Source organism: Chenopodium album, chromosome 2 (genome assembly GCF_948465745.1).
Source record: "Chenopodium album chromosome 2, dcCheAlbu1.1, whole genome shotgun sequence".
Classification (NCBI taxonomy): Eukaryota; Viridiplantae; Streptophyta; class Magnoliopsida; order Caryophyllales; family Amaranthaceae; genus Chenopodium; species Chenopodium album.
Window position 1 is genome coordinate 60,881,442 of NC_137835.1, and position 21,595 is coordinate 60,903,036.

The 21,595-nt window shown below is 37.0% G+C and overlaps 1 non-coding gene across 1 annotated transcript; it reads right to left on the reverse strand.

Moving 5' to 3' along the window:
• Window positions 1-16,814: 16,814 nt before the first annotated feature.
• On the reverse strand, window positions 16,815-16,921 carry LOC145607208 (small nucleolar RNA R71). The gene has a single exon (XR_014105523.1). It is a non-coding gene; the product is annotated as a small nucleolar RNA R71 (small nucleolar RNA).
• Between the last annotated feature and the right edge of the window lie 4,674 nt (window positions 16,922-21,595).

Here is a 21,595-nt window from a genome sequence, read left to right on the forward strand (position 1 = left end):
GGACAAGGCTCTAAGATAACTTGGTAACAAATATGGGTTCCAACTTACTTCATAATTCTTTTCATAGTCCATAAACATTTTAACTTTGATCTAACATGAAGAACGGATTTTTATAACATCATCGCACTTCCTTTCAGGATAAGAGGCCAAAAGTAGGTGTCTATAGTTAGCTCCCACTTTGATAGAGTCTATAATAGATGATGATCAAAGTAGTCAAGGAAATAAATCCGAGACTCATTCTGTGAAGTTCCCTAAGAATAGAGAATCTATCAGAAATATTAAAGATGTCGAAACGATCCTTGGTTCGCTAAGTGTTTCAACCAAGTACCTATTAAGGCTAGAAAAAGTTTTTCCTAGTCTTAACGCGCTAAATAATCTAGATTGATCCTTTGCAATTGTAGAACGCTTTTACAAGTAAAGGTGTTCTAGGTGATGTCAAGTCATGAGAATAGATCGGTTTTAAAAGGATAAAAGGGCAAGATTTCCTCTCAATCGTGTCATCGTTGGTCTAAAGTCCCACGATATGTCATTAAAACTTTAGCCTGACTATAACAAAGTAAAAAAAGATGAAAATGGGTTTTCGGTATTCATGCCAAAATGGTCCGGTATTCGAGCTGGGTCCGGTATTCGAGTCGGATGTCCACAAGATAAAAATACATGTCTTAGGACTGGAGGCATATATCCAAATCCAATAAGAAGGAAGAAAGTCAGCAACTCTCTCAGCAGTTTTGTCCACAAGATGAGTACACGTGTCTAGACTGGGGGCACGTGACTACATAGGCGCGACATCGTCTCGTCGCTTCTTTATACAGGGGGTCACCGTAACTGTCCTGTAAGTTAGTAAGCTCACTAACTACCGTATTTTCTTCCATTCAAGAAGTGCTTGTTCCTGATGGTTCGGCGTGCCTGTGGACTCGTGAGCTATCGCCTTTAGTAATTCTCTACCTTTTAGTTTCGAGAAATAGATCTCGCAAAGCTAGGGCTGAAGTGAAATTTTACGCAACACCAAGGCCATACAATTTTGCGTCGTACGATACGCCATTTTCATTTTTACACTGCATGAAAATTCCTTCCTTTTTGCTTAGGACGTGAAAAAAGAAGAAAACCCGGACATTTGTAACGTCAGTACAGTAAAATGACAAACTTGTCTATGGGTTCTTTTACGTAAAGCACCACCACGAAACGTCTTAAGGCACTCTTACGAAAAACGTTCAAAACGTATGCTTGGGGAAGGCACAAAGAACGGTGTGCATGCAAGAATGATGCAAAAAACTAACAAAGAAGAAAACAAACTACAAAATGCAAAGCAATTTAAAAGATTTTTATAATTTGCGCGCCATTACGTTTAATAACGAGCAAAAACCGTTGAAAAATGATCAAACAGATCAAAATCTGGATACCGGTTATTTTAGTGACTAATATTCGCGCGCAACTCAAAGGGTCGCGCTGACCAGGCGCGCGCATCGTTCTGAGTTGCGCTGGTCTCTCACGCGCAACTAATTTAGTTGCGCACGACATTTAAGTCATTAAAAAGAGAATTACAAAGCGCAATTTTTCATTTCGCTTTCTCTCTCCTTCCTTCACGATTTTCGCTTCTTTCTCTCTCTAAACAACTCGGATTTTCTTGTTTTTCAAAGCTAAAGGAAGTAGATCTCGTCCCTTATTCATATTTGCCATCAGTCGTTCATTCTTGGCTAAATTTGGGCGATTTTCGAACCATTAAACTCCAAATTTTGAATTTGGGGGTTTTTGTGACATGTTTAAGAAACATATTGCAACAAATTTCATGTGAAGTGATAAAGTATTGATTCTGTATGAGCATGTCAAGCATATATGTGCTTTTTTTTTTGTTCTAATTTTGACTTTGTGCTTGAACTTAATTTCTCTTTTGTTTTGCTCACATAGACTATACTTGTTAATTTTAATGTAAATTGAAGTGTTTAGAACAACAATTATGCATTAAAATTACAAATAAAATTTTTAACTTTTATAATAGTATGAATTTGTTCTGACGACTCATGTTTATTTTTCATTCGTAAGTTTCAAAATTGGTTTTATCAATGATAAAAATAACCGACGGTTATTATTATTCACTTATAAAACTTTGATCTCAAGATTTGCACAAAACTAGTTAATTTAGGGAATTCTTGAAGACATCATCGAATAGAGTAGTTTGGCTATATTTCGGGCTTTTGAGCCCCCATTTTATGTTATCGAATATTGTAGCCCCCAATGTTGGGTGACTTCGATGACTTGTCTGTTTTTAATTATTAGACCCTTTCATGTTGCTTGAAATGGGTCTAGAAATCCTTTGTTTTGTCTTATTATGATAACAACTAGGATCTTGAAAACTATTAAACTAGTGTGTTTAAATCGTTTTTTGACGATTCATAGTTTTAACAAAGAAATTCGCTAAGTCTAGTAATATTGGTCATTCATTAGAACAAGTAAGAGGAAAAATGAAATGTTGTTCAAATTTTTTCGTCTATTCTTGCTATTTTTGTATTCTTTCTTTTGAGTTTGATTTTTTTTTTTTCACTGTTTTGAAGCTCGAGAAAGTAGATGTTATCCCCCTTGCGAAATTCTAATGTGTGGAACAATAGAGAATAATAAAGACTCCTTAATTTAGAATTTAAAAGTCTTTTAATTACATTCTAACTCATGAAATAATATGTCTTGATACAATTTTCATGATGAATGATTGAGTACTAAACTTTCGTATGAGCAAGTATGTTTTATGCATCATGATTTTGTTTCTTTTGCTCTATACTAGTCATACTCTCTAATCTCTAGAGTAAATTGAAGTATTGAAACAACAATTATGCACTAAGATTAGTTTTTGAAGTTGAACTGGAAAATGGCTCGAGTATGTAATATGTTTAATGGCCAAGTTTAGTTGCAAACTTAGTTTTCAAAGGAACAAAATGATCATTAAATCATTGTGATGCGTTTGAAAATTGTAAGGCTCGAGATCTACGTTAACCATTTGTAGTTTAGGCAATTCTCGAAAGTAGCTCGAATGGCATGAATATCTCATTTTATTTATTTGTTGATATTGGAGCCCTCATGTGTCTGGTTATGCGCATTCTTGCTATTTCACAAGTCTTGGAGCCACCAATTGGCGGTACATTCTAATGACTTGCTATTGTTTAGACCATTCATAAGATATTGAGATGTACCTGTGCATATATCCTATTTTTGTTTCAGAAATATTTAGGACAGTGATATGTCTTTCACATTTTAGTTAAAGTTTTTTTCAAGAAAGCAAGTTAGTTTTTTTTTACTTGTTTATAGACCAAAAACAATTGTGTTTAAGGTTTAGTAATCTTACCTAATGTCTAAACGTTTGTAAAGATCATTGCGGTGATTTTATTCTTCAAAATTGATTTAGAACATCAAATATTTTCTTTGTTCTTGTCAATCTTTGATTTTGGTCTTGTAGGTGGTTCGTTTACCATCCCTTAGCCAATAAGCGAGAACAAGTTCGAGTCAAGAAGAAGTCGAATCTTAATTCATTCCTTTTGGAAATATTTATGTATATACATGTATTATCCAAACGGTTATTGAGAATCTGAAAATTTATTTATTTTGAGAAAATAAAAATTCAGAAAAGAAATTTTGAATACTCTTTTTATTAGAAACATGTTGTTTCGAACAAGAACTCAAAATTTGAAAAGGGTCCAATAGTTTGTTTTGAAAAGCAACTTTTTATAGTAGGCAAAAATCATAATCATATTATTTTCACAACTGGACCCAAAATGGAAAGAAAAGCCTAGCTCGTAATTCAGTGTGACTTTTTTGTCCAAGATTGATGAAGGTAAGTTGTAATTTGCAACTTATTTCGATAAAGATATGAAAATGTGAGCAAACTTTTGTATGTCTGATTTTATTTATGTGTTTCTACTTGTCATCATTGTCATATTTTTCTAATTAAAAGTGAAGTTCTTTCAATTAAATAAGTACCGTAGTTTGAAAATGAATGTTTATCAAACCTAGGTTTGGTGAAGTGTTAGAATAATTTATAAAATCATTCAAATCATTTTCTAAAATATGGTCTCATTTTAAAATGAAAGTTAAGGTGAGACCTATATTTTTAATTTGAAGCTCCCAAGCGTAGACTTCAGGTGGCTTTTGGAATTCATGTATACATATACTAGGGGATGTTTCTCATGTTTATTTAAAGCCCCAAGACTTGTGTTTTTAATTTGTGGAATATTGCATATGTTTATCATAAATTGTTTGATCAGGTAACATAATTAATTATCTTGGTCAAATAATAAGAAGTGGTATTCTTCCCTTTGTCATTTAAAGTTATTAAGATGGTTCGTAATAAGCTTTGCATGACATTGAGTTTGCAGCATAAATAGCGTATTTAAATCTGTAAATAGAGAGAAGTGGGGATGTCTTGGCTCTTTTAATCCCCCAATTTGAGGCAAAGAGCGGAAAAATTATACTATTTCCGAGTATTTTAGTTTCCAAATGGGAGAGATTATCCCGACTTACCCCCTAAAAAAGAAATGAACAAAAAAGACGGATTTGTATAAAAAGGAAGGGGAATCCAACTTTTCCATAGAAGAATAAAGAAAGAAAATTAGACATTTTTTCGAAAAGCAAGGATTATTGACTTAATATTTGAATCATCGTGATGACTTGGCAGTGAGGTATACGTGTGATAGTGATAACGATCATTTTTTTTCATGTAGCAATCATGTTCAATCAATGTTCTTCGCTTAGAGAAGATGGAGATATCCCACGCAGGCGGACATATTAGTTGCTCGTGATAAGTGAGAAGACCAATACTCAAGAGTTGTAAAAGACATCTAAAGTTGACGTTAAGGCTGTCAATATATCAAATTTATTGTGTTAACTCTTTTTCTTTCTAGGCAATGTATATAGAACCTGAATTACCTTCGTAATAAATAGCCCTATTATTAAAAGAAAATAAGATGATTGTTTTTTATTTTTGTAAAGTGATAATCATCTCATTTTTCTTTGACAAAAGATATGGAAAACATCGAATTTAGTTTGATTCGATTGCTTTACTAACATGATGTAATCAAGTCAATGACTATCAAATCATCCAAATCATTTGAAGTATTTTTTTATATGATCTTGAAATCGTAACTCAACACTTCATGCATTTTATATATGGGCATGACTACTCAATAGTAGGTCCATATCTGCAAAGGCCTAAGATTGGCCATATTTTCATGGAATGATGATTTTGGTATATGGTTATGGTCTACCTCAAGGAGGGTCTTTCCAAGGTTGCTAAGCTTAGGGTTATGAACAATGGACATGCTCAAGTATATCCTAAAATCCCTTACTTTTGGTGCTCCTTAAATTAAAACCTTTTTGCTTTGTGTGGCAACGTCCTACATTAGGTGCCTTTTCCTTGTCCCCTCTCTCTCTCTCTCTCTTTTTTTTTTTTTTTTTTTTGACAAGTTTTGTTTTTGGGTCAGAACGATTTTTTGATCTTTTCTTTTGGGTTTAGACTAATTTTGTGTCCCCCTCTTATGCTTCGTTCCCCCAATTTCTTATTTGTATCTTTGCACCATTCCCATCCCAAGGTATGGAATAATGTAGGTTGAATAACTAAGGCTCAATTGACGAGGCTTAAAAGGGCTACCAAAAACATGGATTTTCTCTAACGTTAAAAACATGGTATTATATATGTGGAGTTTCAAGTTGCCTCTTGTGTTGGTGAAATCATCAGATCCTTTCTTTGTGGGCCTAAGATGGGCCTCTTTTCATTCAATACATCTTGTAAGCCAAAGCTCATCAAGATTCTTTAAAGTGTTGAGTATGTATGCCTTTTGATATTGCCTGTTTATATGTATACGTTTTTATTAAATTCAAGTCAATAACAATAAAGAGATTGAAAAGAGAACAAGATAGACGTACTTGAAAATATATCTTTTATTCATTAATTAGTGAGAGTACAAAATAAGTAGATTCGACAGCATGAATCTCTTAGTCTATCATAAAAAACAAAGGAAAGAAACAAAACAAGACCTAGGGTGCTACACCTTGAATTTTTGACAACTTCTTGAGATTACGTCTTCGAGCTTTGTCCGTTTCTGACGTAGGTGAAATCCTCTCTAGAAATCAAGTCCATCTATATGATTCATGGTTTCATTTATCAAGTCCCTTTCAATTAATGTTCCCAAAGTATAGACTTTTTGAAATGTGTCTAAACTAAGATATTGTAAATGGCACTTATACGGTGGAGAAATATTGTCTATGAACTTTGGGACAAGTTCATGATCTGGAGGTATTTGTAGAATAAGAGAAACCTTTCATCGCCACCTGGAAAAGAAGTCAATGAAGCCTTCTTCTTCCCCTTTCTTAAGCAATTCGAGATCGCGGAAGGTAGTTATGAGCTCGATGTTATCTCCATATTGGGTTAAAAACGCTTTTACAACGTCACTACAAGTGGAAGTTTGTTTTGCATCGAGGTTATAAAACCATGATCTAGCAGTTGGGTCCAATGAAAGAGGAAAAGTACATGCATATAGGCTTGGCTCAACCCCTTTCAATGCCATAATTCCAATAAAGCTCATTAAGAGAGTTCTAGGATTGTCTGTAGCCTTAAAGGTTGGCAAATCCGTAGTCAAAACTTTTCAGGGAGAGTCTTGCCACTAGGTTGTTGTGCAAGCTCATAATTGAAGTACTGATTCCCTGAGTTAGCTCGAAGGACAAGTTTCTCCAAGGCCTCTACTATTTCGGCTTTTGCTTTTTCTTTCAGAATGTTTTCTTTTTCTTTTTCTACTTTTATTTTAGCCTTTTCTGCTTTTTTATGAGCCTTCATTTGGGCTTCTCTTCTTCTCGTAGGGCCTTTAGGTTTTGGAGTTCCTCTCTAAGTTTCTCCAAAGCTGCTTTGTCACCCATGATTGGACTAGTATGCGTATGTGGAAGATGATCTAGTAATGTGTATCACGAGAAATTGAGCGCGTTCACTTAAACCTTTTCTGCCAAGCATTCAAACAAAGAACCGAAGTTAAAATGATTGTTTTATTTCCTTTTTTTTAATCCTTGTAATACGAATTCACTACAAGAAATTTTGTTGATGAAGAATGTCAAAAAATTAACGAACAATCATTAATGGAATGTCATGATTTGTGTTGACTTCGACAAGGTAATTATCTAAGGATTTTACATTAAATGAATTGTTTTCGAAAAAGGTAGAAGAGAAAGTCAAGAAAGTTGGATTGAAAATGCTCATCAAATTTTAGGAATATTAATCAACCTGAACATTCTCCTTAAAATGATCAAATATATTATGGTATTTGTTGATCACTTAGATTGCAATAGAGATCTACATCATTTTTTTCAATTATGATTCTCATATTGCTTGTCTTTAAAGGATAATATTTTACTATTTCCTTGAAAAGAATGATGGCCTCCGAATGTAAAATCCAAGAAATAATTAAATCATTTTCTCGATTTTATCATTCATTATCTCCTCTTTTTTTTTTTTTTTTTTTTTTTTTGAGAATAATATTTTTTTTTGTATAATACTCTTTTTATTTTTATTATTATTATTATTTTAAGAACGACATCTTTTTTTTTGTTCTATTTCTCTCTCTCTTTTTTTTTGTGTGAGGAAATCATCCCAAGTAAAGTTCTCGGGATTTTCTTTTTAAACCATAGAAGAGGTAAATAAATTATACTCTTAAATCAAGGTTGATCAATTACAACTAAAAAAAATGATGACGTCCTATTAAGGGATGCGAGCTTCTAATGACGAACCTCATAAGAAGTAATGTCATTAGTTCGATTATAAAGTCTTAAACGAATCATTATAATAAAAAATAGTATCGAGCGCAATTTTCCGTCTTCCGCTATAGTGGAAAGTGCATCTTCGAGAATAGCATCTACCACATGCGTTTTTTTTTCGGAAACGCAAAAAGGACGATAAAAAAACATGTTTTTCAAAAAAAGATGATCATAGTAAGGGTCTGTTCCGATTGACTGAACTGAACTGAACTGATTAATTAGTGATTTCTAACTACGGATTAGTGATCTTTGATTATTTATTGATTATTTATTACTATACATATGAGTATATACAAATGTACATATTATTAATAATAATATTAATATTAATATTATTATTATTATTATTATTATTATTATTATTATTATTATTATTATTATTATTATTATTATTATTATTATTATTATTATTATTATTATTATTATTATTATTACTTTTGATTATTATTATTATTATTATTTATTGATTTTTTTTAGTATTATTATTATTATTATTATTATTATTATTATTTATTGATGATTATTATTAGTATTATTATTTCAATTATTATTGTTATTATTATTATTATTATTATTATTATTATTATTATTATTATTATTATTATTATTATTATTATTATTATTATTATTATTATTTATTGATGATTATTATTATTATTATTATTTATTACTTATTGATTATTATTATTATTATTATTATTATTATTATTATTGTTATTATTATTATTATTATTATTATTATTATTATTATTATTATTATTGTTAATATTATTATTATTATTATTATTATTATTATTATTATTATTATTATTATTATTATTATTATTATTATTATTATTATTATTATTTGTCTTTATATCATTAGCAATATCATTAGACGTAAATTAAGAGCCGAACTGAACTGAACTGAACTGAACTGAACTGAACTGAGCTGAACTGAACTTAACTGAACTTAATTGAACTGAACTGAACTGAACTGAACTGAATTTCAACGGAAGAGAACAGGCCCTAAAAGTTAGACAAAGTCGTTAGCCAAAGAGATATTTTTAGTACCTACTTAACGATTAACCTTGAAGCGGTAGTATCGTTTTCTCCGTATGATATTGCTCGTAACGAGTTAAAGTCAACGCTACAATCGCGTAGATAACAAAGCGTTTGTTGCTTTCGATGATGTCTTTTTAGAAAGAAATCTCTTCCTACAATGCCAAGTGGGAGTAAAGTTAAATATCGATGAGATTCGAGACGAGCAACAAATGGATGTGGATAACACTTCATCAGAGATCGAACGAGGGCGTCTGAAATCAGCTAATTTGATAAATCATATGTCGAAGTAAGCTAATTCAACTAGCGAGGCTTCTATCATCCCACTTGAATGAAAGAATTCAAAGAGCTGAATAGAATAATTCTATTGTTTTTGATGCGTTCCTGACAGGCTAAAGTCGTATCACCTAATCAAGAGTAATTCCTAAATCCTCTAACTAATGTAGATAGGGATGTAGGGTCGAATCCACAGAGAAATGAGTCTTTCGCTTCCTAATTAAATATTATAATCTAGATTATAAAGTAACCAATATATTGTAATCAAAGGAAACTAAACTACGAAGATTAAGAGTAGGGAGAAAACAATGACTAAAAGGCCTAGGGCATAGGTTCACCAATAAATAATATTCCAGGGTAAAACATAATAATTAATCATCAATGCATACATTAATCAGATCATAAAGGGCTTTCGCTAGTATTATAATCACACAATTAATCTACCGGTATTAAATCGCATCTCTCAAATCTCGACATAACCATTTATAAATTAACCTGCCTATTGAAACTAGACCTAAACATTAATTCTCATCTTTCGAATCTCGAATCAATATTCTCAAACTCATGCATAAAAGATCTGCGCAAATCTAGTCACAGAGCATTAAATCAATTAATAAGAAATTAATCTAGCATTGACAATCAACAACAATAAATTACCCTTTCATATTATTTATGGATCCCCACAAACCCTAGAAATAGAACTACTCACTCATAAATAAAACTAAACTAATCAAAGCAATAAAACAAGACATGATCAAAGGAATAAAATAAATAACTAAGATTAAGAGAAGAGAAATCGTTACCAAAGAAATCTGGAATTAAGAATATAGTTAAGAACAAAAGTATATGAGAGAGAAATTAATCTAAAAGTTAAGTAGAGAGAGAAAATTTAAGAAAGAAGTAAGAAAGAATAAAAAAAGATCCTCAACTCGTTTTACGGAAAAGTATTTATGCTAAGTAAGAATCCTAAACTAAAACAAACTTAAACGACGCTAATCGTCTCATAAAAATAACACGCGCCCGATCGGGCGAGCCTTTTTCCTCTCAAGTATGAATTTGCGACCGGCCGGGCACGAGTTCGGGTGCCAGCCTTGCTTCCCTCGCCGCCTTTGGGCGCCAGCCTCTTTGGCCGGGCGGCACTCTTGGGCCACTATTTGGACTTTGATTTGGCTTCAATTCTTTGGGCCAATCTGGATTTCCTCTTCGGGTCTTGAATACTTGGTCCAAATGCCCCGGTATCACATATACCGAGCCCTTAATCACCGGTTCGATGACTCTAACCGGCCCTGGGCTATAGAATCTGGTCGTGCTTCTCCAATGCTCGTAATTGCTCCATAATATCTCGGGAAAATGCTCCAAAAGTGCAAATCCCTGCAAAAGTCAACCAAATCTACGAAAACACTGGAAAACACCAATTAGTAATAAAAGGGGCTCAAAAGAGCCAAAAACATTACCAATTATGACCAAGGGACGGGGGTAAAATACTATATAAAATAGACACATCAAACTCCCCCAAGCCAAACCTTTGCTTGTCCCTAAGAAAATATCTCATCAATGAATAAATAAATATGCTTCACCCCAAAAAGTAAAAATCAAGCACAAACAATTCAGGGTAAATCAAATAAACATGCTTCAAAATCAACCAATCAAATCCATCCAATTACCTTTCCTCCCTAACAATTGTCAAAGAGAGCAAACCACAAGAGCATATAGATTTCAAGACTAGTGCTCACACACTCAACTCTCATTTAAGTGGCGAGTAAAAGATGTACTCGATCGCTCTCCAACCAACCCCTTTATTGTGAACAATGCCCTCACAACTCACACTCTCGAGTGTATAAAAAGATGTACGCTCAACCTACTAGTCGACTCGAAATATGTCAAATCATAACTTGCATTGATAAACAACACTTTCACATTCATACAACTCTATGCACAAAGGTCGGAAGGTCTTTAAAGCTTCTAGTGTAAGGCTAGGGTAAAGGGTAGGAATCATTTGGGAACAAGTGAGAGAAAAGCTATGCTTAAGGGAGCAAATACTATTAAAACCCACGATCAAAATAAATAATGATCAACATCCCCTACATAACTCATCTCTAACAAAAATCCACCAAATACAACTCCAAACAATATAAACAATCCCAAATCTTACAAATTCACTCATATGATATAATAATGAAGAATTGGAGTGAATAAACAAACTTTGTTTTCCAAACCTAAATTTTTCATTGAAGCTCAATTTTTCTTTCCTTAGATCAACCTCCAACTAGAAAATTTGAACATTGAACAATTTTTTTTTATTTTTGCTTTTTTTTTTCTATTGAAGTTCATTCATTTTTCTTTTCTTTTTTTTTTCTTATTCTTGAACTTCTCTTTTTTTCATAACATCATGCTTTATTTTTTCCAAGAAAATATAACTTTCAAACTCATCAAAAATAAACATGATCAAGAATAAAAATAACTTCTCAAAACCCACCCAAATTGTGCAAATAATGAGCACACTACAAACTCCCTCACCTCAAAAAGTCTTATAATGTGGCTAATAAACAACAAAAAGTCAAGGCAACAACACGGGCAGCAAGAAGGGAACAAATGTATCTACAATCATTAAGAGGATACCTAAAAGAATGAACGTCTTCGTCCTCCTCAATGTGCATAATAATGAGTCATATAAACATTACTTATAGTTGCAAATCAATACTCAAATTCATTGACATACCAGGAACTATCACACATTCCTAACCAAATTAACTAGTCAAGCACTATATTCACAAATAGTTAGACAAAATTGACTCATGTTAAGTGTTCAAGACAATCAAACATCAAATCATGATCAACTAATCCACAATGCTTATCATCATATACCAAGAATCAAAACAATATTTTCTCAAGTATGGGGCACAGGGAAGCATGATTTATAATTCATTGGAACGTATTTTTGGAATTTTTTTTTTTCAATTTTTTTTTTGTATTTTTCATATATAATAAAGCAATAAAACAATCCTAGAAAGCAATAAATCTTAACTACGGAAACACACCAAAAATAAAAGAAAAGAGAAAAATAAAGATACCAAATCCAAAATCTCCTCTAAGCCAGAATCAGACAATGTCCTCATTGGCTCGAGAACTAGCCCAGCATAGCTAGTCCTGATCATCCTCATCCATGGAGCCGAAACCTCCACCTCCACCGCCACCTGCACCAACTGCACCAAAAGAGCTACCACCAAAATAATCGGCATGAAAACTCCCCCACCCCCCCCCCCCCCCCCCGCCGGTCCCCCGAAAGGAATGTCCTGGCCGTACCCATGGAAGGAAGAATAGTCAGAATAAATGCTATGGGCTGTGGGATTCCTATCGTATCCCTGGGGTGGAGGCTGAAACAAGTCAGGGTAGATAACATCATCGGGAATGTTGCCCCGACGAGCATAATCATCGTATATAGGGTAGAGAGCTCTACCCTGGTTCCTCTCCATGTACCCTAGCCTCTGGTCAATGGAGCCTACCATCCTTCTAAGGTTAGTGTGGAAATGCTCGATACATCCTAAAGCCTGATCTATACTCTGAAGGTCCCAAACTGGGTCAGAGTCAACATGGGGGACGGAGTGAGACATGCGAGGTGCAAAAAATGCTACCTTGGGCTCAGGATGGGGTGGTGGAACTGGTGGTGGTACTGGTGGTGCTTGCCCCCTAGCATGGGAAACTTAAAGGTCGTACGTGTAGGATGCTTGCCTGGGGGGAAAGGCGGTCAAGTCAGGACTAGGTAGGGAAAAGATGGGCAATGGTTGCTCGGTCTCAGTCCTAATACACCAGTGGAGTGTCTGCTCACTGTCCAGTCGTACCCACCCCAACTCCTCAAAATACCTAGCAGTCATATAGGTATCCGGTCCATAGTTGGTTAGTCGGTGGGGTCCCACTCTCAACAAAACTGGCCTTATTCACTGCTATTCTAGTGATAAGGCCTCCTATATGAATGGGGGTGCAAGACAGGGTACTGGTTGTGGCATGTCTGCTCAGATGGTAGATGATGTACCTACTGATGTTCAGTTTCCCAAACCCATACCCATAGTGTCCTATAACAGCTAGTTCGTTGGTTTGGGCGTTATGGGGCTCATTCCTACCCAGAAAACACAAACCCGCAAATCTTTGCCAGATTTTTGGAATAAGGTGATGGATAGGTTTTGTACTAGCATGTTGGGGGTCGAGGATAGGCAAACCAGTAAGAGCATGATAAATGTCACCTATTTTGTAATCAGCATGCCATTGGAATGGTAATTCAGAATTCAATTCAAACAATTTACAAAATTCCACATATGTTAAACTAATATTTCTATTGTTCAACCTAAAATATAAATTTGGCCCATTTCTACTATTTACAACTTTCAAAGAAGACAAGAATTCACAAGTTAATTCACGGTATGTAGGATAATGCATATCAACAAATTTTCTCATTCCTATGTCATTCAAAAATCGTTTAACAAAATCATACAAACCATAAGTTTCTAAAGTAGGGCGGTGTAACCACCGTGAAGGAATTACCTCGCGCCTGACTAGGTGTTCTAGCCGCTCCTTTTGCTCTTGGCTAGCAATACGGATCGTTGGCTTGTAGGGGAGTTGTAAATCCGGGTCAGACTCCTCCCTCGAGCTAGAACTTCTTACGAAAATCGATCGAGCCCTCTTTGAAGCCATAATGTGAAATGGGTATGAAAAATAATTTGAATGGAATTCCAAAATTTATATATAAGATTGTAGAGGGTGAAGAGAGGATTAAGAATATGTAAAAATATTTGGATTTGGGTGAGAAATGAAGAGAGAAGGTAGAGGTTTTAAGGTTTTAGAGAGAGAAAGTTATGGAGGAAAAGAGAAATGAAGGAAGAAAGAAGAAAGAAGAAGAAGAAAAAGGGGTCAGGTGGCTCGCGCGCCCGGTCGGGTAGGTGTTCGCCCGATCGAGCGATCCGGATTTTTTTATGCTATGCTCTCGCGCTCGATCGAGCACCCTCGCCTGATTGCGCGATCTGGTGCTTAAATTTTCATCTCTTCTCGCGCCCGGTCGGGCGAGATTCGCCCGATTGGGCGATTGAAGATGTCCGTATACAACGAGTTTCGCACCCGGTCGGGCGGTGATGTGTCTATTTTATATTGTATTTTACCCCCGTCCCTTGGTCGTAATTAGTAGTGTTTTTGGATCTTTAGAGCCACTTTTATTACTAATTGGTGTTTTCTAGTGTTTTCGTAGATTTGGTTGACTTTTGCAGGGATTTATGCTTTTGGAGTATTTTCCCGAGATATTTTGGAGCAATCACGAGCATTGGAGAAACACGACCAGATTCAATAGCCCAGGGCCGGTTAGAGCCATCGAACCGGTGATTAAGGGCTCGGTATAGGTAATACCGGGGCATTTGGACCGAGTATTCAAGACCCAAAGAAGAAACCCAGATTGGCCCGAAGAATTGGAGCCCAATCGAAGTCCAAATAGTGGCCCAAATGAGTCGCCCGGCCAAAAAGGCTGGCGCCCGGAGGCGCGCCCGGCCGGGCGGGAGAAGCTTAGTCTAGCGCCCGGCCGGGCGCGAGATTGCTATTAGAGACAAAAAAAAGGCGCGCCCGATCAGGCGGTGCTTCGCCCGATCGGGCGCGTGTTTTCTTAGTAGACGATTAACGTAGTTTTAATTTGTTTTAGTTTAGGATTTTTGTACGGAGTATAAATACTCCTCCGTAATACGTTTTTAGAAGGACTTCTTCTTCTCTTCCTCTCCTCTTTACTTTCTTTACTCTCTTAATTATTCTCTTAGAATTCTCTCTCTAAACCTTTGTTCTTAATTCTACTTTTAATTCCAGATTTATTTTGGTAACGATTCCTCTTCTCTTAATCTTAGTTATTTATTCTATTCCTTTAATCATGTCTTATTTTATTGCTTTGATTTGTTTAGTTTTTAATATGTGTGAGTAGTTTAATTTCTAGGGTTTATGGGGATCTAATAAATAATATGAAGGGGTAATTTGTTGTTGTTAATTATCAATGCTAGATTAATTTCCTATTGATTGATTTAATGCTCTATGACTAGATTAGGCCTATCTTTTATGCATGAGTTTGACAATATTGATTCAAGATTCGAGAGAGAGAATTAATTTTTAGGTCTAGTTTCAATAGGCAGATTAATTTATAAATGGTTAAGTCGAGATTTGAGAGATGAGATTTAATACCGGTAGATTAATTATGTGATTGTAATACGTAGCGAAAGCCCTTTACAATCTGGATAATTGATGCATTGATGATTGACTATTATTGATTATTGGTATTGCATGATAATTTCTTATTGAATTGTTTTAACGTTTTACAATTGAGGCTTGTAAAAGTATAGCAATATTAAATTGATGAATCGAACAGATGTTAATTTGATATTAAAGGCTATTTTCAATAAGAACTTAGATCTAGTAAATTGCGAGAGCCTGTTAGATCTACGTTGATTAATAAATTGCGAGAGCCTGTTAATCATGTTTTTTATGCAATGTCAATGATTGATTACTATGTTTTACCCTGGAGTATTATTTATTGGTGAATCTATGCCCTAGATCCTTTTATATATTGTTTTCTCCCTATTCCTATTCTTTGTAGTTTAGTTTCATACTCAAATATAAATATTGGTTACTTAGATAATTTAGATTATAATAATTAATTAGGAGTAAAAAGACTTGTTTCCCTGTGGAGATCGACCCTACTTCCCTATCTACTTTAGTTAGAGGATTTAGGTATTTACTTTTGATTAGGGGATACGACTTTACCTTGTCAGGCGGCAGTCGCCCGGTTTGGCAAAAACACCCGATTTTTTAACCCCGCTCTCGCGCCCGATCGGGCGAGCTTCGCCCGGTCGGGCCAGAGGCTTAATTGACGAATTTTTTACTTTCTTCTTTTCTTCAATTTTTTTGGCTAACTTTTTTCCTTCAAACCTGTATAAACTCATTAAATTCGCTCATCTCTCCACTCATAAGAAAAAGAAAGAAAAAACTAGTCTGAAAAGCATTAAAATATGGGTTGCCTCCTGCAAAGCGTTGGTTTATCGAGGTCCTGCACGACCTTCTTACCAAGTACAGGAACTAGGACCCTTGGCCTAAAGCTAGTTCTTTGAGGCAAGTCTCATATTTGCTTTTAGTTTTCTTTGTTTATGCCCAGGTGTTCCAGATCAGGTTACATCCCATTCGATCATGAGATCGAACGTTCCTTCCATAGACAGAAAAACTTCTACAAGCAAATCCTGGCGGATTCAGGTGATAATAACAATAATCACCGCGATCCTCCAACTGATTCCAGCGATTTAGAGGCATCATCAGACGCAGAATCAGAGATGACGGCTCCAAAGAAGCTTAGTGATTATTCACAACCAAAGCTTACGGATTTTCCACATCTCACCCCTACTCCGGCTCTTGATGGGGTTCAATTCGAAATCAAACCTCAATTTATAACGATGATAGAGAGGAAGCAATTCAGTGGAGCCAAGGGTGAAGACCCAAATCTTCACATTGCCGACTATTGTCAATATTGCAACACCATCAGGCAAGCCGGGGTCACTCAAGACCAAATCAGGGAGATTCTCTTTCCTTTCTCTTTAACTGGAAAAGCTAAATTGTGGTTTAACGGCTTAAATAGAACTACACTTGGTATAACTGACTGGGAAACTCTTGTTTTGAATTTCTATAACAAGTATTATCCTGCAAAGAGAACAGCAGTACTACGGAGTGCGATTCAAAACTTTGCCCAAGAAGCCGATGAGTCTTTATATGAGGCTTGGGAGAGGTTCAAGGACTTACAAAGAGAATGCCCTCACCATAATTTAGCACAATGGCAGTTAATCCAAGCCTTTTATAACGGCATTGGAAATTCCTCTAGAATAATTTTAGACTCTCCAGCTAGTGAGAGATTTATGAATCTTAATGTTGATGATGCAGGTCAGGTTATTGAAGATATGGTGATACACAATTCCCAATATGGGAATCCCAGAGGATTTGCTAACAAGGGGAAGCATAGTGTCGACTCTATATCCTTTTTGCAAGCTCAATTAACCTCTATTTCCCAAAAATTAGATAACCTGAGCACTGCTAATGTAGCCAATGTTTCTGCGATTAATAATAATTCTAATGAGGCTTTCTGTGAAAATTGTGGTATTGTAGGTCATTGGGAGCAGGATTGCAGGAGTTCCATGAAGCAAGTTAATGTCTTCCAAGCTTATAGGCAGAATAACCCATACTCCAACACTTACAATCCTGGGTATCGGAATCATCCATACCTTTCCTACCGGAGCACTAATGTTCAAAATCCACCACCACAAGAACCATAGGCGCCACAGCAACATCAGCAGAAATATTATCATCTAAATGCTAGGTAGAAGAACCAACCACAACAACCCTCCTCATCTTCCGACCCTTCTTTGGCGGAAATTAGAGCAATGTTGGTCAATATGCAAAAGCACATGGAGAGCAGAGATGCGACAATTGATCAAATTTTAGCGCATAATAAAATTGTAGATAATCAAATTGCGCAACTCTCCGCTACTCTACAAGCCCGCCAACAGGGAGCCTTGCCGGCACAGCCGACTAGGCCTACGGATCAAGCATTTGCAATTACTCTAAGGAGTGGTTCGAACTATGAAGGGCCCTTTATGCCCAGAGTTGATGAACCTGTTTTACCAAATAATGCTAATCTTGATTCCATTAAACCAAACAATGTAGTTGATAGCCCTGCAGGGCTAAAGGATAACACTAACATATCTAACTCTACATTGCAGGGTACAACTCTAGAGAAGGTGGCTACTCCAGACAAGAATAAGAATGCTCCAAAGCCAATCATCAAACTTCCTTTCCCCAATCGTCAATTGAAGACAAACTTGGATAAGCAGTTTGGTAAGTTCCTAGAGGTGGTAAAAGATTTGAAGGTAACAGTTCCCTTTACTGAATTGATTACACAAATCCCCTCATATGCAAAAATTATGAAAGAAATTTTGACGAGAAAAAGGTCTATTAGTGAGGTAGAGACAGTAGCTTTCACTGCAGAGTGTAGTGCCGTACTTCAAAATAAGTCTCCACCGAAATTAAAAGATCCGGGTAGTTTTTCTATCCCTTGTCATATTGGCAATCTCTTAATTGATAATGCATTATGTGATTTGGTTTCTAGTGTTAGCGTCATGCCATTATCTGTGTGTTCTAAGTTGAATATGGGTAAATTAAAAGCTACCAATATAACTCTACAAATGGCCGACCGTTCTTTCAAATACCCCTTAGGTGTTTTAGAGGATGTCCCCGTTGGAGTAGGTAAATTTTATATACCTGTAGATTTTGTTGTTCTTGATATGGCTAAGGATATGCAAACCCCAATTATTTTGGGTAGACCATTCCTTAACACTGCAGGAGCAGTCATAGATGTAAGAAGTGGTAAGCTAACACTATCAGTAGGGGACGATAAAGTTGTTTTTAATCTGAATAATGCCCCTAAAAGCTCCATGACTGAGGAGAAATGTTTTAGTGTTAATGTGGTTGTAAATTATTCTAACAAGCCCCAAGCTCTTGAAAAAGATCCCTTGGAGGCGGTATCTTGTGTTGCATCCTTTTCAGATGAGATAGACAAATGACAGAAGGAAGTCGATGCAATAGAAAGAGCACTCTACACTGTTGGTCTTGGTTTCGAGGATGAACAAGTGGAACCGATCGAGCAAGTTGTGCGAATCGAGCCTACGGTAAGTGTTCCGCCAGATCGAGTTGCAAGTGTTGAACGCAATGACAATTTGAAGCAAAATTCGATCGACGAAGGGTTTTTTGTGCGTAGCATTGAAGATCCCCCAGTCCAAGTCAAGGAGGATCCACCAGATAAGGCGACTTACCGTCCCACAAGTTATGTCAGGAAGCCGCATCGCAGCCTAAACATCGCTAGACCGGGTGAGAAACCACCCGATCAAGCGTTAGGCCAAGGGTTCTAGAAATTGCACTTGGTAAGAAGGTCGTGCGGGACCTAGATAAACCGGCGCTTTGCGGGAGGCAACCCGTATTTTTAAAGTTTTTTAGTCTAGTTTTTTCTCTTCTTTTTCTTGTTAGAGAAGAGATGAGGGAATTTAACGAGTTCTATGAGTGTTTGTTCAGGTTTGAGGAAAAAGAGTTAGCCAAATTTTGGAGAAAACACGAAAATTAATTATTCGCCGATTTAGTCTCGGGCCCGATCGGGCGCGAGAGCAAGGGTCTGAAAATAAGTAATTTCGCCCGACTGGGCGACTGCCGCCCGGTCGGGCGCGAAATTCGTCGTATAAGGACTAATTTGTCCGCCCGATCGGGTAGGCCTCGCCTGACCGGGCGTGAGAAGGGCGAAAATTTTGGACTAAAAATCGCCCAATCGGGCGACTGGCGCCCGACCGGGCGTGAGAAGGGCGAAAATTTTGGACTAAAAATCGCCCAATCGGGCCGAGAGCAAGAAGGAATCAGCTAGTTAGATCGCCCGACCGGGCGAGTGGCGCCCGACCGGGCGCGAGAGGTTACGAATCAGTGCGTATCAGATTGCCCGACCGGGCTACGTCCGCCTGACCGGGCGCGAGAACGAACTCACAAAATAGCACAGATCGCCCGACCGGGCGACCCACCGCCTGACCGGGCGCGAGCCCATCCGTCCCCTTCTTCTCCCTTCTTTCCTTCTTTCTTTCTCCATTTCTTATTTCTTCCATTACTTTCTCTCTCTAGAAACTCAAATTTTCTCTACCTTCTCTCTAAGAGTTCTCCTCCATTTCTTACCCAAATTCAAAACTCTTTACATATTTGTGATCCTCTCTTCATCCTCTTCACTTTCACATAAAAAATTTTCAGTTTTAATTCAACAAATTTTCAACCCATTTCTTGAACATGACATCAAAGAGGGATAGGTCCATTTTTGGTAGGAGCTCCAGTTCGAGGGAGGAGTACGACCCAGACTTGCAGCTCCCGTATTGGCCGACGATCCGGATCGTGAGCCGGGAACAAAAGGAACGATTGGAGCATTTGGTCGGTCGTGAGGTAATTCCTTCTCGGTGGTTACACCGCCCTACCTTAGAATCATTTGGTTTGTATGATTTTGTTAAACGATTTTTGAATGATATTGGCATGAGAAAATTTGTTGACATGCACTATCCTACATACCGAGAACTTACTTGTGAATTCCTGTCCACTTTTCATGTTTTTAGTAGTAGGAATGGGCCTAATTTATTTTTCAGGTTAAATAATAGAAATATTAGTTTAACTTTTGTTGAATTTTGTAAAATTTTTGAATTAAATTCTGAATTATCTCTCCAGTGGCATGCAGATTATAAAATGGGTGACTTATATTATGCTTTGACTGGTTTACCTGCCCCCGACCCCCAACATGCTAGTACCAAACCTATTCACCACCCTGTCCCAAAAATCTGGCAAAGATTTGCGGGTTTGTGTTTTTTAGGTAGGGTCGAGCCTCATAACGCTCAAACTAACGAACTAGCTGTCATAGGACACTATGTATACGGGTTCGGGAAATTGAACATAGGCAGGTTTATAGTTCACCATTTGAGTAGGCATGCCACAGCCAACACCACTTCCAAGTTCCCTATCCGTTTAGGTGGCCTTATCACTCGAATAGCGGTGAAAAAGGCCGGGTTTGTAGTAGACGGACCCCACCAGCTGACTAACTGTGGACCAGATACCTACATGACTGCTAGGTATTTTGAGGATGTGGGGTGGGTTAGACCGGATAGCGAGTAGACACCATTTTGGTGTATTCGGACTGGGAACGAGCAACCCTTGCCCATTTTTCCCCTACCCAGTCCAGACTTGACCGCTTTTCCCCTAGGGCAACTTTCTTACACTTATGATGCTTTAGTTGCCAACGCTAGGGGGCAGGCGCCACCACCACCAGTTCCACCACTCCAGCCTCAGCCCGAGGTGGATTTCTCTCCACCTCGTATGTCCCATTCCGTCCCTCATGTTGACTCTGACCCAGTTTGGGATCTTCAGAGTATAGGTCAGGCCCTAGGCCGTATCGAGCATTCACATACTGACCTTAGGAGGATGGTAGGCTCCTTAGACCAGAGGTTAGGGTATCTAGAGAGGAACCAGTGTAGAGCTCTCTACCCTATGTACGATGATTATGCTCGTCGGGGCAACATTCCCGACGACGCTATTCACCCTGACTGGTTTCAGCCTCCACCCCAGGGATACGATAGGGATCCCACTGCCCGTGGTATTTACACTGACTATTCTTCCTTCTTCGGGTACGGGCAGGACATTCCTTTCGGGGGATCGGCGGGGGGGAGTTTTCACGCTAATTATTTTGGTGGTAGCTCTTCTGGTGCAGGTGGTGCAGGTGGCAGTGTAGGTGTGGGTTTCGGCTCGATGGATGAGGATGATGAGGACTAGCTATGCTGGGCTAGTTTCCGAGCCACTGAGGACATTGTCTGATTTTGGCTTGGGGGAGATTTTGGTTTGGTATTTTTCTTTTTCTCTTTTCTTTTATTTTTGGTGTATTTTC